Below are 8371 nucleotides of genomic sequence, written 5' to 3'. Positions count from 1 at the left end.
AATCATCTGGGATTTGTGTCCACGGTTCGGGCTTAGGCCTGCTTTTTTTATTGACCATATACGAGTATATATCCGATAGCTAATTAGCAGCATTTTAATCTTGTTTCTGACCAAATTTGGGAATCATTAGCGATATGTTGGTAGCTTCCTTAGCTTTAAGTTACCCTAGTAAAAAGGGCATTTTGTGCAGAATTTTACTTGATTACTTGGGTAAAAAATCACTGAAAAATAATAAAAGTGATACAATGAGTTGAATTATGTTGGAAAAGCATGCTTTTAAGATCTGTTCTTGCTTAACTTGCCATTATATCTATTTATTAAGCTAAAATATATATTTTATACCCTAGCATAAGGGTATAATCAATAGGCGCAGAAGTTGGCAACCTAAGAAACACCTTCAAGAAGCTGTTATGTGCAAAATGAAGGTTGTAATGTTAGAAAAGCATGCTTTTTGCAGTATGTTCTTGCTTAAATTGCAACAATATTTGCTAGAAAGTAAGGGTATCAGTTGCTTAGGTTAACATATTTATTTCCATTTCCCGATTTGCATAGTGCTTTTCTTTAGCACTTTTTAGAAAGCTCAGTAGCCAGTGAGTTTAGGTGTCTTTGGCAAACAGAGGCCTCCGCGTCTGCCGCCTCCAACGACGACCAAGCCCAGTCCAAAACGGTGTCCAAATGCTAGCCCAAGACCGAACCAGTGCTGTAGGTCAAGGCTGGGCGCGGCGGGCGTTCCGAGTGCGTTACTTTTGAGGCGGACATATGTCTCGTACGTGACGTCTGCCCCGGCACTTACAGCTGCAGGTAACACGCCGGTGAAAGCCCCGCGGAGAGACCTCTTCTACTACTACAGCTACTACTGCTCCCGCAGCCAATAAACTTGGACTGGACACCAGCGAGTGGAGTGCGAGTTAAAGATCTCTTTGGGGCAATTTGATTTGTGGCCACAGTCCGCGCCCTGCCATTTTTTTCGATGAGTAAATCTTCTTCTGCCTAGAAAGTGGCTCTGGCCATGGAGTTGGAGCTGTAGCTGGAGCTGGATGATGGGAAAATGCTGGCTCAGCACGTAGAAAATGGGAAGATTCGCCTGTTGCAGCTGCAGAGCGTTGTTCTACGCTTCTGCTTTTTTTTTAAGACTTTTTATTTTGTTTTCTTTCTGGGAAAGAGATTTTTGGGCATGGGAATAATTGTACCTGATCTGGGGTGATGTGTGATTGGAAACCTTAGGTCTATAGAAAGATGAAAGTATAATAAATAATGTATATAATTTCTTTTTATTTAGAAAACTAAATATGTGGACTATATATTCTCATCTTAGAACTGAAGAAGCCTTTTTTAACCCGCTTTCTTAGCAGAATTTTCATAGCTTTATAGCTTAAAATTGACTTCTTTCCTTTACCATTTTTATTTACCTTCATTTTAGTCTCTGGTCGTTTAACAAATTAATTGTTACGCTTTTTAAATGTTAATCAAAACACAGGCAACCATAAAATTATTAAGCACACAACAAAAACACACACAACCCACACTCACATAATGTTGTTGTTGCTGCCAACTATTTTTGGTTATTTTTCGGAACGCCTTTGAACGTTATTTACGAGCAACTTAACTTTATTATAATTCAAATTTTATTTCCCTGTAAGCTGTGTGCAAAAATCGCTGTATAGAAATTTGTACAACCCCAAAACGGAGGAGGACCATCGAACGTCGAGAGACCCAACTCCTCCTCCCCCTCCTCCTCCTAAGACTAAGACAAGCGAGACAAAATCGAAGAAAGATGGAAAAATAGAGGTGAAAGAGTAGGAAATTAATTGATGGGAATTTCTTTTTGGCCTTTTAGTGAAGATGACTTGGCCAAGATGCCAAGATGCGATGCTGCCGGTCTTTGCTCGTTCGTTTTACATATTCAAATAGAAATCGAAAGCGTTTGATTTTTGATTTCCCCCCCTCGGTCCCTCATCAGACTTGCTTCTAATTTGCTGGCAGAAGAAGAAACAATGCCTTTGTCCAGCAGCGATTACGTAAAGAAACCACACACACACACTCAACACACACACTCGGTATTGAAAAGAAATTAAATGGAAATTCGATCGGGGCTGGCTTTGTTTTTGGCGGGGCAGGTTTAATGTGTGCCGATGACCAATTTCTTTTAGCTTTAGCGAAATTAAGTAATACATTTTTCCAAATTTTTTTGTTTAGTTCGTGTGCCTAACGGTGCGGATGAGTGATTTAATGCCCCAAAACAGCGTGAGAAGCGGCAGAGGCGGCACTTCGAGAGAGTTTTCGTTTGCATTTCTGCAAATAAATAAATTACAGAGTGCTAACGAGTGGGTAAAAGTGTCACACAAATATTGACTTAAAATATGGGGGTCTAAAATTAATATTTAATATTTCCTGGTCCTCTTAAGAGACCTAACTTTATATTTAAAACTATCGATAATTACTCGACTCACAAAACTAATTGTAACGAGATTAATCGATAGCCATATTCTTATAAAAATAAACTTTCAAAATGCTAGAAAAATTTTGAAAATACCTCCAATAATTGAAACTATTGATGATTAAAATACCGACTCACAGAACTAATTGTATCGAAATTAATCGATAGCCATTTTCTTATAAAAAAAGACTGTCAAAATGCTAGAAAAATTTTGAAAATACCTTCAATAATTGAAACTATCGATAATTAAAATACTGACTCACAGAACTAATTAAATCGAGATTAATCGATCGCCATTTTCTTATAAAAAGTATTTTCAAAATGCTACAAATATTTAAATAAACATTATATACATATATAAAATACATTGCTATCCTCGAAATACATCCAATAATTATAATTAAAACTATCGCTGATAAGTCTATTGATTCATCGAACTAATTACAATGGGACTTATCGATAACCAAACTCGATTAGAGGCAATGGCATTGAAGTGCCCATAAAAATCAAACGAAATTGTTATTTTCCCACCTGTAGAAGCTCCGCTCATCCCGCATTGACACATTTCGATGGCCCCAAAATTATATAGCCTATATATATATATATATATATGTATATATAAACAGCAATCGGCCGTAACAATAACAATTACAGCGATAACAACTGGCCAACAACTGGAATGATTACCCGAAAAATCGACAACAAAAGCCCTGCAATGCGCGATGCTCACTTGCCTCTGAGTAGACATTTCACGCACTCACGTTTTTTAATGCAATCGAGGCTCCCCCCTCTCTGTACCCCTTCTGCGGTGGAAAACCGCACTCGATGAGGATGATGCCAGCAGCCCTCCCATATTTCTCGGCACATAAATATATATTTATTTTTACGACCGCAGAGCAGCCGTTTTTCCCCCTGCCCTGCCTGGCATTAATATCGTTGTTGCTTGTCGACAATTAAAACAGCTGAAAATAAAAACAAGTCGGGGTTTTAGCGCTAACTTAAAAAAAAAATAATGGAGGGGAATGAAAATGGAAAGGGAAGCCCTACAGAGGCCCTTCTTCTAATGCATTTTGTTCCGATCACTTAACGATGCATTTACGACACTCTCGGGCAGGGCCTTGAATTTATCTAGCTTTTGAATTTAAGACTTAATTTTTATTTGGCAAATTAAAAAAATCAAAACTAAGCGCAAGGTGTACATTTCAGCGATCTCGTTCGATGATGTCAACTAGATAAACTTTTACTTGCCGGGTTGCGCCCCCTAAAAATGTTTATTGGCAAACATACAACGACCGATGACGATGGGCAACACTTAAAAAGTTAAATAAAATTTACAAAAAAAAAACAACAACACACAAATTTAATTTTTATTTGATCTTTTTATTTTGATTTCTGAGTTTTGAGTCATTCAACCCGCCCAAAACACAGCCGAACTTTCATGTGGCGACTTTCTTCGAAAAATTTGAAATACTCATCCGCAATCCGCAATCCACAATTTACCGCCAAGAGAGCCCCCTTTGGGGTGGGTGAAACCGATATTAGCTGAGCGGAATAGTTAATTAAGGCGAGTCGAGCCGAGCCGCCGCCATATGCTAATGTCACCCGAATGTGCATATCAATTTGTCAGACCAAGTCCCTCCCCTCCCCTGCTTTTGCCTTGCTCCTTTCACCTCGCTTGAAGAAGTCGCCGGAGCGGCAAGAAAGCCAAGAAATCCAAGAAATCCGTAAGCCGGAAAGAGCCGAGCCAAGTGACGGCTGCCACAAGCGGATGATCGTCCATAATTATTAATATTGTCGATTGATAGTTTCATTTAATGTGTGTTGGTTTTTTTTTTTAAGAATTAACTTTCCATATAGCTTTGATTTCTTGGTACTAAATAATAAGTATTTTTGATTTTATAAATTATAAAAATTAAATTGTCTGACTTTTTTTTTGGTACTTCGAGTTTTGGCAATAAATAAACAACATATAAATAAAAAGTTTAATTAAATTCTTGATTTTTTTTTTAGAATTGGCTTTCCATACGGCATTGATTTTTTGTTTATTTTTTATAAGTCTTAGTGATTTTTTTTAATTTTATTATTAAATAAATTATATATTTTGGGTACTTCAAGTCGAACAAGACATTAATTAGACAAAAAAAGTGCACTAGTTCTTCAAAATCTCTATTTTTACTAACACTTCTGAAAGTTGTTAAGCTTACGTTAATTTAATTCCTGTTAATTATTAAAAATATATTTGTAATAATTAATAGAAATTAAATGAAGTCAAGCCTGACATCTTCAAGAAGTTCTATCCCAAAATTCCACTTCCTCTCCAATCAAGTTCGTTGCCTCAGTCTTTCGTTTGGCCCCCTGAACTTACAGTTTGCAAATGAACCGTAAATCGGTTTTAGCCACCACTTGACATTCCATAAACGTGTCTGAAGCCCAAGAAAGGGAGATGATGATGATGATGGTGGTGATGGTGATGGACAAGGACAGTAAAGGGAAGACTGTGCACTGTGCTCTCTTAAACTTATATTCAAAGCAGGTGCGAACGCGTGCAAATTGTTTGTTTATTTCCTACATTTCGCGTCGATTTCTTCCCGGCAAGAATATCAAGAAGGCTGAGCTTGGTGGTTACTGGTTACTGGTGAGTGGTGCTTTCTAGTGAAATTGAAAACGCATTTAATAATAAACAGCCGAAAACAACAACAAAATAAATGCAAAAGAAAACAGAAGCAACCGCCGCCGCCACAGAGTTTCACTTTCAACCGCCTTTTTGTATAGCAATCTTCATACATTTTTTTCTTTTTTTTTTTTCAAAATAACTAGATGGAGATGAGTGCATCTGCGATTAGCTTGGGAATGCCTTTGGGTCTGGGTTTAGGGACTAGGAATGGGATTTGGGCAGGGCAAATCTGATTAGGCGCGGACCTGGGGTCTGGGGAATAAATGAAATGGGTTCTTGTGTGGCTCACGTTTTCTTGGCCAATCCATAAAAAGCCGCTAATGGGAAATTATGTCTGGCCGCCGCATAATGGCCAAGTAATTGCGATCGAAGCGTGTTGGCTTTCGCCGTTTGCCTAGGATGAGTTGGCACTACCACTACGCCCATTTCTTATACCATGGAAATGGTGATGGAAATCGAAATGGTAGTGTTTGGATCGGATTGGGGAAGATAATGCATTAATCTATGACGGACCTTAACTTATTTATACCTCTTTTCTGTTTTTTTTCTTTCTTTGCAGCCAAAGACTAAAGACTAACAACAACTAAAACATCAACGAAGCCAATTAACAGGTGAGTAAAAAGCCATACGCCTCTTCTCTCACCTTTTCGCCACCGGGACAGGCAGATGAGTGTGCAGGTTCGTTGGCCAAGTGTCAATACCTGAGAGTCTGTAACGGCCTCAGAGCAAATGCCTGAAGCAAAAGTATATAAGAAATCTTAAAAAAGTGTCAAGTGTGGGGAGTATAGGTAATAAAAAATACCCTTTTAGACAAGACAATCATAAGGGAGGTTTATTTTTATTATTTTTGATGATCGAAGAATGTAGAAAATATAACTTTTATTTTTTATAGAAACATAAGCTTAGGCAACAGACATCTTTGATAGAAGCTGCTTATATTTCTTGTTTATTTAAAAGTATTATTAATATAGAACATAAAATAAACACTAATTTTTTAAAGCATTTTATTAAAAGTTAGTTTAATTCGTACTCGTTAAACGTTGCCCTTAATCGTTTCTTAATAGTTACTCGTTATGCTTTACTCAAAATTATAACTTTTATTTTAAAAAAAGATTGCAACCATGGAATTTTCTATGATATATTTATAATTTTTTATACAGAAATTTTTTTAAACAAAATATATAAAAAAAACCCTAACCCCAGGTCCAAGCTATACACAGAGCACAGGGTACTTTATCATCAATCCAAAAGCAGATGAAGATGAAGAACGGTTGGCAACCACAAATTGAATGACCGCCAATACTCTCGGTGTTTTTTTTTTGTTTTCTTTTTCGTTGACAATCCGAGTAATAGCCACAACAATATAGTGTCTTTAACAAGGACCGTTACATAAAAAAAAGAAGCAAGAATTTACAGCGGGGGGCCATGATATTCGTTTTCTTAGTTATTTTTTATTTTTTAGCATGACTCTTGCAAAAAATTAAACACACAAAAAGCAAACTTTATTTGTGACGACCTTAAATTTTTTTTTTTTGCCTTTGAATCGTCGGACTTTGGCCAAAGTTACCTTACAAAAGCCAAAGCTATATGCTCGTGTTTCTGAATAACTAACTTATTGTGCGCAAGACAGAGCTAATTAAGCTGTTCGATTATATATATGTTATATATGTGTTTGTGCGATTGTTGGTTTTGGCCAGGCTAAGACTCCTCCATTGCACTGTTACTTGGTTACTTGGCTACTTGGCTACTTTGTTGTTACATTATTACACTGATATTACAGTTAATACATTTAAACTATGCGATCAAAATTCCTTTCTCTTTGTTGCGCACTCATTGGGCTGCCTTTTCCCCCATTTGAAATTCATTTTTTGCCTGATTTTGATTTGAATTATTTACTGGAAATTTTATATATATTTTGTTTGTATATAAAGCTCCTTTCAGGCAGTTAATACTTTCCTTTCATATGGGAAATTAATTAACTTAATTCTTTAGAGCTTTTTCACCTTAGTTTAACTCACAACTGAATTCCCATTTACCGTGTGTATACTCAAATTTCCCCTTTGGTTTCGTGACTTTTCAACAAAATAAAAAAAAAAAAGTGTCGTAGCTGTCTAACTATCTACGTTCCTACCCCAAAAAAAGATCAAGTGTCACACCCGCAAGAGTACTTGAGTGCTGCCCTTGTTTTAATTATTCTATATGAAATGCCTTCCCCTATTAACACTGAAAAAAATAAGAAATAAAATAAATAACTAAAACATTTACCATTAAGCGCGTATTTTTATAGAATTTTTCTAAATTTTCTAAATTGATTCGGCTGCTGATTTTTCTACTGAAATGAGCTTAATGTTAAATGTTTTAATAAAAGACTTCAAGTGGTAATTTGGTAACCAATAAAAATGTCTAACTTAAGCTTAATGTTAACGAGATCTTTAATAAAATACATATTTTGTATACTAGTATTTGTCTAGGGTCCCTCCTCCGATTGATTTCCTTTTTCTCCTTGACTTTTATCTCAAACTCTCTCCGATGATATCTGCTCGTTTTCTCTATCCCTCCCTCAAATAGCAAATAAACCCGTAGCACTAAGCTACAAAATAGAGAGGGTACACTGAAACACAACAATTAGCAGCTCTTTAGAAGAGAGCAGCTACTACCACACAACCTTACTACTTCTAGTACTCCACCCCAACATTCAGCTGAGTTACCACTCAGAAGATGCTAGAACTAGTTGGAAATTATAGTGTCAAGCAAGAGGATTTTTTCAAATTATTTATTTATTTAAATTATTTATATATTTGTATTTATTCTAAATACAGATTCTAAATATTATTTGTAAATGATTTACTTATTTCTAAATAAAGAAATAAATAAATAATTTCCAAAAAAAGATTCAAATACCCTGAAAGGTTATACAAATTGGCAGAATGGATTTAAATGATTTCTTATATTTAACAAAAATCTCTAAAATTATTCATAGTTCATGCTCCCTCTCGGAGTATCAACAGTGAATTTTTCAAAACTTAATTCTGCGTAGAATTTATACTTTGCTGTTTGGTATTGGGCTTGCAAGCCACCCACCGAAAACACCACCCACAAGACGGCCCCAATCCACGGGCCAAGGCGAGCGGTGAGCGGGACTGGGACACAGTGGCGTCTGAGGCATTAGGCACACAGCCAGCCGGAGCAGCCGGTTTCGCTCGCTGCTCGCTCTCCCTCTCTCGCTGCGCTCTCGTCTCTCTCTCTCTCTCTCTCTCTCC

The sequence above is a fragment of the Drosophila kikkawai genome, chromosome X (assembly GCF_030179895.1).
Source record: "Drosophila kikkawai strain 14028-0561.14 chromosome X, DkikHiC1v2, whole genome shotgun sequence".
NCBI lineage: Eukaryota > Metazoa > Arthropoda > Insecta > Diptera > Drosophilidae > Drosophila > Drosophila kikkawai.
This window is presented reverse-complemented; position numbering follows the sequence as displayed.